This window comes from Psittacula echo (assembly GCF_963264785.1).
Source record: "Psittacula echo genome assembly, chromosome: 6".
NCBI lineage: Eukaryota > Metazoa > Chordata > Aves > Psittaciformes > Psittacidae > Psittacula > Psittacula echo.
This window is the reverse complement of record NC_137743.1, coordinates 21,383,456-21,389,455: the sequence shown is the minus strand read 5'-3', so window position 1 is coordinate 21,389,455 and position 6,000 is coordinate 21,383,456.

Genomic DNA, 6,000 nt, shown 5'->3' with positions numbered 1-6,000 from the left:
GCCTGGTCTCTCAGAGGATCCTTCTGTTGTGGGGTTGCTGAAGGTCGAAGAACAACAAGTGCCAGTCATTAACACAACAGTGCACTGATGGCAAAATCACACTGAGACTCCCTGATTCCCATCCATGGGGTGAGCCGTAGACTGGAGAGCCAAGGAGTGATGAGAAGGATCCGCTCATCCTTTAATAGCCCCATGTGGCCAATGCAAAAGTCTAACGGAGAGTGGAGACTAACAGCAGACTATTGTGTCCTGAATGAAGTCATACCACCACTGCGTGCTGCCGTACCGGACATGCTAGAACTTCAGTATGAACTGGAGTCAAAGGCAGCCAAGTGGGACGCAACAACTGATATTGCCAATGCATTCTTCTCAATTCCTTTGGCAGCAGAGCGCAGGCCACAGTTTGCTTTTACTTGGAGGGGTGTCCAGTACACTTGGAACCTACTGCCCCAGGGGTGGAAACACAGCCCTACCATCTGCCATGGACTGATCCAGACTGCACTGGAACAGGGGCAAGCTCCAGAACACCTGCAATACATTGATGACATTATCGAGTGGGGCGATGCAGCGGAAGAAGTCTTTGAGAAAAGGAGGAAAATAATCCAAATCCTGCTGAAAGCTGGTTTTGCCATAAAACGGAGTAAGGTCAAGGGACCTGCACAGGAGATTCAATTTTTAGGAATAAAATGGCAAGACGGATGTCACCAGATCCCCACAGATGTGATCAACAAAATAATAGCAATGTCTCCACCAACTAATGAGAAAGAAACACAAGCTTTCTTGGGCGCTGTGGGGCTCTGGAGAATGCACATCCCAAATTGTAGTTTGATTGTAAGCCCTCTGTATCTTGTGACCCGGAAGAAGAATGATTTCAAATGGTGCCCTGAGCAACAACAAGCCTTTGAGCAAATTAAACGTGAGATAGTTCATGCAGTGGCCCTTGGACCAGTCCGGACCAGACCAGATGTAAAAAATGTGCTCTACGCTGCAGCCAGGGAGAATGGTCCTAACTGGAGCCTCTGGCAGAAAGCTCCAGGGGAGACTCGAGGTCGACCGCTCGGCTTTTGGAGTCGGGGATACAAAGGATCTGAGGCCAGCTATACCCCAACTGAAAAAGAGGTGCTGGCAGCCTATTAAGGGGTTTGAGCTGCTTCAGAAGTGATTGGCACTGAAGCACAGCTCCTCCTGGCAGCCCGGTTGCCCGTACTGGGCTGGATGTTCAAAAGCAGGGTCTCGTCTGCACATCATGCAACCGATGCTACATGGAGTAAGTGGGGTGCACTAATTCCCCAACAAGCTCGAATAGGAAATCCCAGTTGTCCAGGAATTCTAGAAGTCATGACGGACTGGCCAGAGGGCAAAGATTTTGGAATGTCACCTGAGGAGGAGGTGATGCATGCTGAAGAGGCCCCACCATATAATAAACTATCAGAAAGAGAAAAGCAATATGCCTTGTTTACTGATGGGTCCAGCCATACTGTGGGAAAGCATTGGTGATGGAAGGCAGCTGTATGGAGTCCCAAAGACAAGTTGCAGAAAGTGTTGAAGGAGAGGGTGAATCAAGTCAGTTTGCTGAGGTGAAAGTCACCCAGCTGGCCTTGGACATTGCTGAACAAGAAAAGTGGCCAGTACTTTATACTGACTCATGGATGGTGGCAAGTGCCCTGTGGGATGCTCTGAAAGACTGTTACAAGAGATGGAACCCGACATCATGGACTGGATAAATTCAACAACTTTGTAGGGGGTGGTCCATGGACTAAGGAATGATATCTCTCTCTCTTTCTTTGTGTGGGAGTGCATATACATATATATGAGACAAAAGAGATGGTATACTGAAAGATGTGGGATCTGAGCATGACGTGAATGTTATGGAATAAGGGGTGGATACTGTCCTGGATTCAGCAGTAGCAGTCATTTTTCTCCTTCTTAGCAGCTGGTGCAGTGCTGTGGTTTTGACTTTCAGCCTGGGAACAACGCTGATAATGCTGATGTTTCTAGTTGTTGCTAAGTAATGTTTCCTCCAACCAAGGACTTTCTGAGTCTCATGCTCTGCCAGGGAGGAGGGGAAGTGGGCAGTTACCCGGAAGGGCTAGATCGCTACTTAGGTCAGGCTGGGTATCGGTTGGCGGGTGGTGAGCAGTTGTATTCTCTTCCCTTATTATTTACCTTATCATTATTGTTATTGGTGGTAACAGTAGTGGTTTTGTGTTATACCTTAGTTACTGAACTGTTCTTGTCTCAACACATGGGCATTACATTCTTTCAATTCCCCTCTCCATCCCTCCAGGAAGAGGAGGAGGAAAAAGAGGGGAGAGTGAGAAAGTGGCTGCATGGTTCTGCGTCACCCGCTGGGCTTAACCCATGGCAGGGTATCCTGACCTGAGCATCCCATGGCAGGGGCAGATGGGATGTACAGGTCATAGCAATACAGTTCATGATAAACTCCTTCACCTACTCCAGGTGCATTTGGGAAATATATAAACAGGTATTAGTGTCTAAGTGAAATTCTATACTTTTAATTAAACAAAAAGATCATTGAATCATAGAACAGGCCAAATCAGAAGGGATCTTGAAAGATAACCTAATCCAACCTTTGTGGGAAAGGGAGCCTACCCGCTGCCTTCAACAGACATTCATCCAAGAGGCACTGACGTAATGCCAATCTGAGCAGTGACAATGCCCACCAAGGCAGCGCCTAGCAAAGTTCAGGTTCTGCAAACACTCCAATGTCGGAAGCAAACAGATAGGTATCTCAGGGACAGGTGTTACTCAGTGAAGTCATTCCTGTATTTAGTTCTTGTTAAAAATCAGACTTGGTGCATTTGTTGCAATCACGCCTTCGATATTTGAGTAATCAAGGCTTGCTCTAAAGTTCCCAGCTAATGATTTTGTAGAGAATGATCACTTCCAGGGCTATCTTATTCCCTACCTCCTCTGGTGTACCCCACACACCTTGGACAATAGTGACTTCTTAGAGGGCTTGAGGAATGTCCCCAGTTCAGAAAACAATGCTCTGAGCCTGCAGACCAGCTATAGGTTTCTGCCTAAACAGACTGGCTCTGGAGACCCCTACCACTTTTCTCCATCCTACTGGCACGTTTCTGTCTCTCTGCTGGTATTCACCCTTCCCAGGACATTTGACTTTCTCACAGCCTTTTTCTATTCCCTCCCCACAGGCTGTTCTCTCCAAACTCTCCAGACAGCTCTTTCAAGCTGTGGCCAAAACCACCACAAACTCTTCCTCTAGAGCAGCTGATTTGCCATGCTTCGTCGTACCACATGTCATTAATCCAGTTTTCCTGTGCCAGACAACAGCACACAGCTTCTGGGTAGAGAAGAGGACTAATTACAGGAGCAACTGAACTGAAGACTCATTTAAAAGGCCAATATTTGTCTAAGATGTTCAACTACTCAGTAGAACAGACCAATCACTGTAGGGCCTAATTTGTGCTTTGTAGGTGACTGGGTGTTGTTAGAGCTTCAGTAGAATTGTGTCAGCATGGGTCCTCTTTGGCTCTATAGGAATTTTCCATAGTCCTTATATGGAGAATTTAACAAATTTCAGCTCCCCCTAGTTCTTAGTGGGTACTGAATGCTTAACACCCTTTGGGAAATGAAACATCCCTGTCCTGCCGGTAGATGAATATAAAGTTCTGCTCAGGAGCTGACACCACATGGATCATATCTATAGCATTTTGAGTCCCCACCACAGAACTTGAGAAGATCTAGGGGACATAAAACACGGGTTCCAAGCTTCCAAGAAGGACACATTTTGTGGTGCCTTTTGTGAACGTGGGCAACGTGTTGCATCCTTGTGCTTGACACAGATTGTGGAGCAACCATATACATCCAGCTGTCACTGAGTTTTGGAGAATATCCTGTCAGACACAGGTCTGGTCCTAACCATCACATAGACCCCTGGCTTAAGACGTCAGTTTTTAGTTCCAGTCCTCACGCAACTGCTCTGACTTGTCAGTGTAACAAGATCAGGCAGAGATCTTGGTCTGCCACAGGCAGATCAAGAACATTCTAGAGGCCACATTAGTTTCTATAAAGAGGTCTAGCAGTAGGTAAGTCCAAGGAGGAGAATACACCGCTAGCAGCAACTAATAACCCATCTGCAGCTAGGAAGTTTAAAAACAAAGAGCACAGCCTCTACCAGAAGGTGCCTGCCTAGTTACAATGGGATCGCTGGCTGAACCTGCCAATGGGTCTTGCCTGGTGACATTCTTCCCCAGCACTTTCATTTTACAGTTACCGAGTGAACACAACAGCAGCTTGGATTTGGGGAGCTGAGCCAAATGACGCAGTTCATCCTGCAGGGTTCATGTCAGGAAAGAGCAGGAAAATCAGGGCAAAGCCAGAAACAAATTAATCTCTTCCAGAAAGTCACTGGGGAGCTCAGTCGTTAGGATAGAGGTACATGTTCCACTGCCACTGTAAGAAAGAAAAGTGACATGACTCACCACGCGGTGCTGGATCCTGGCAAGTCCCATCAGGATGCCTGCTCCTTCTCCTTCTTATGTCTTCAATATAGATCTTATAGACAGAGTAACAAATCCTTACTGGTTTCTCCCATTGTCAGTTCCTTTTCTTTCCTTCTTCCCTGTACAAAGCCAGATCTCTCTTATGTCAGTAGCTGCCTAGGAAAGCAATGGCAAATGCTGGTGTCTGCTAACAAATCCACCAGAGGCTTAGAGCTTGGGATGTATTGCTCTCCTGCCTCAAGTAGAAGTGAGCCTGCCATGCAAAACCACAACTGCTGAGTATATCAAGGCAACAGCTGTGTCTAATATCACCAAATAGATGGTGCAACCCAATTCTGTCATTCCTGCTCAGTATCAGTAAGAGCGGTTCTCTAACAGTGCTGCTGGAGAGCTCAGTGTGCCAGGAGGTGGCCGGTAGGAACAATGAGAAAGCCTCACGCAAGCAGGACTAGAGCACGAATTTATGCAGAGAGGGAGCTTCTTCGTGCCATTCCACCTAAGCACATATTTAAACCAAGAGGTGATCTAGTGCAAAGGCTGAAGTACTGAGCACAAGCCAGCACACCATATCAAGTGGCATACTTTGCATGTTCGAGGTCTGCTTTCATGCAGACAAGGATGAATGAGGACTCATTAAAACAAACAAGCAAAAAGACAATTAAATCATTAGTGATATAGTGTTGGTCCCAGCAGTCAGAACTGTGGTTGATCAAGATTACCAGCTCTGTTGGAAAAGAGGGCCTGTTAGGAGAAGCGAGAGCTCATCATCATTTGCCGCATGCAAAGAGTTGTGGTCAACGGCTCGATTTCTGGCTGGAGACCGGTAACGAGTGGTGTCCCTCAGGGATTGGTGTTGGGACCGGTCTTGTTCAACAGCTTTGTTGGTGACATGCACAGTGGGATTGCTGATGACACCAAGCTGTGTGGTTCGGTTGATATGCCAGAGGGAAGGGATGTCATCCAGAGGGACCTCAACACACTTGTGAGGTGGGCTGATGCCAACCTTATGAAGTTTAACCATGCCAAGTGCAAGGTCCTGCACCTGGGTCGGAGCAATCCCAGGCACAGCTACAGGTTGGGCAGAGAAGAGATTCAGAGCAGCCCTGCAGAGAAGGACTTGGGGGTGTTGGTCGATGAGAAAATGAACATGAGCCAGCTTCAGTGTGCGCTCGCAGCCCAGAAAGCCAACTGTATCCTGGGCTGCATCAAGAGGAGTGTGACCAGCAGGTCGAAGGAGGTGATCCTGGCCCTCTACTCTGCTCTCGTGAGACCTCACTTGGAGTATTGTGTGCAGTTCTGGTGTCCTCAACATAAAAAGGACATGGAACTCTTGGAACAAGTCCAGAGGAGGGCCACGAGGATGATCAGGGGACTGGAGCACCTCCCGTATGGAGATAAGCTGAGAAAGTTGGGGCTGTTCAGCCTGGAGAAGAGAAGGCTGCATGGAGACCTCATAGCAGCCTTCCAGTATCTGAAGGGGGCCTATAAGGATGCTGGGGAGGGACTATTCATC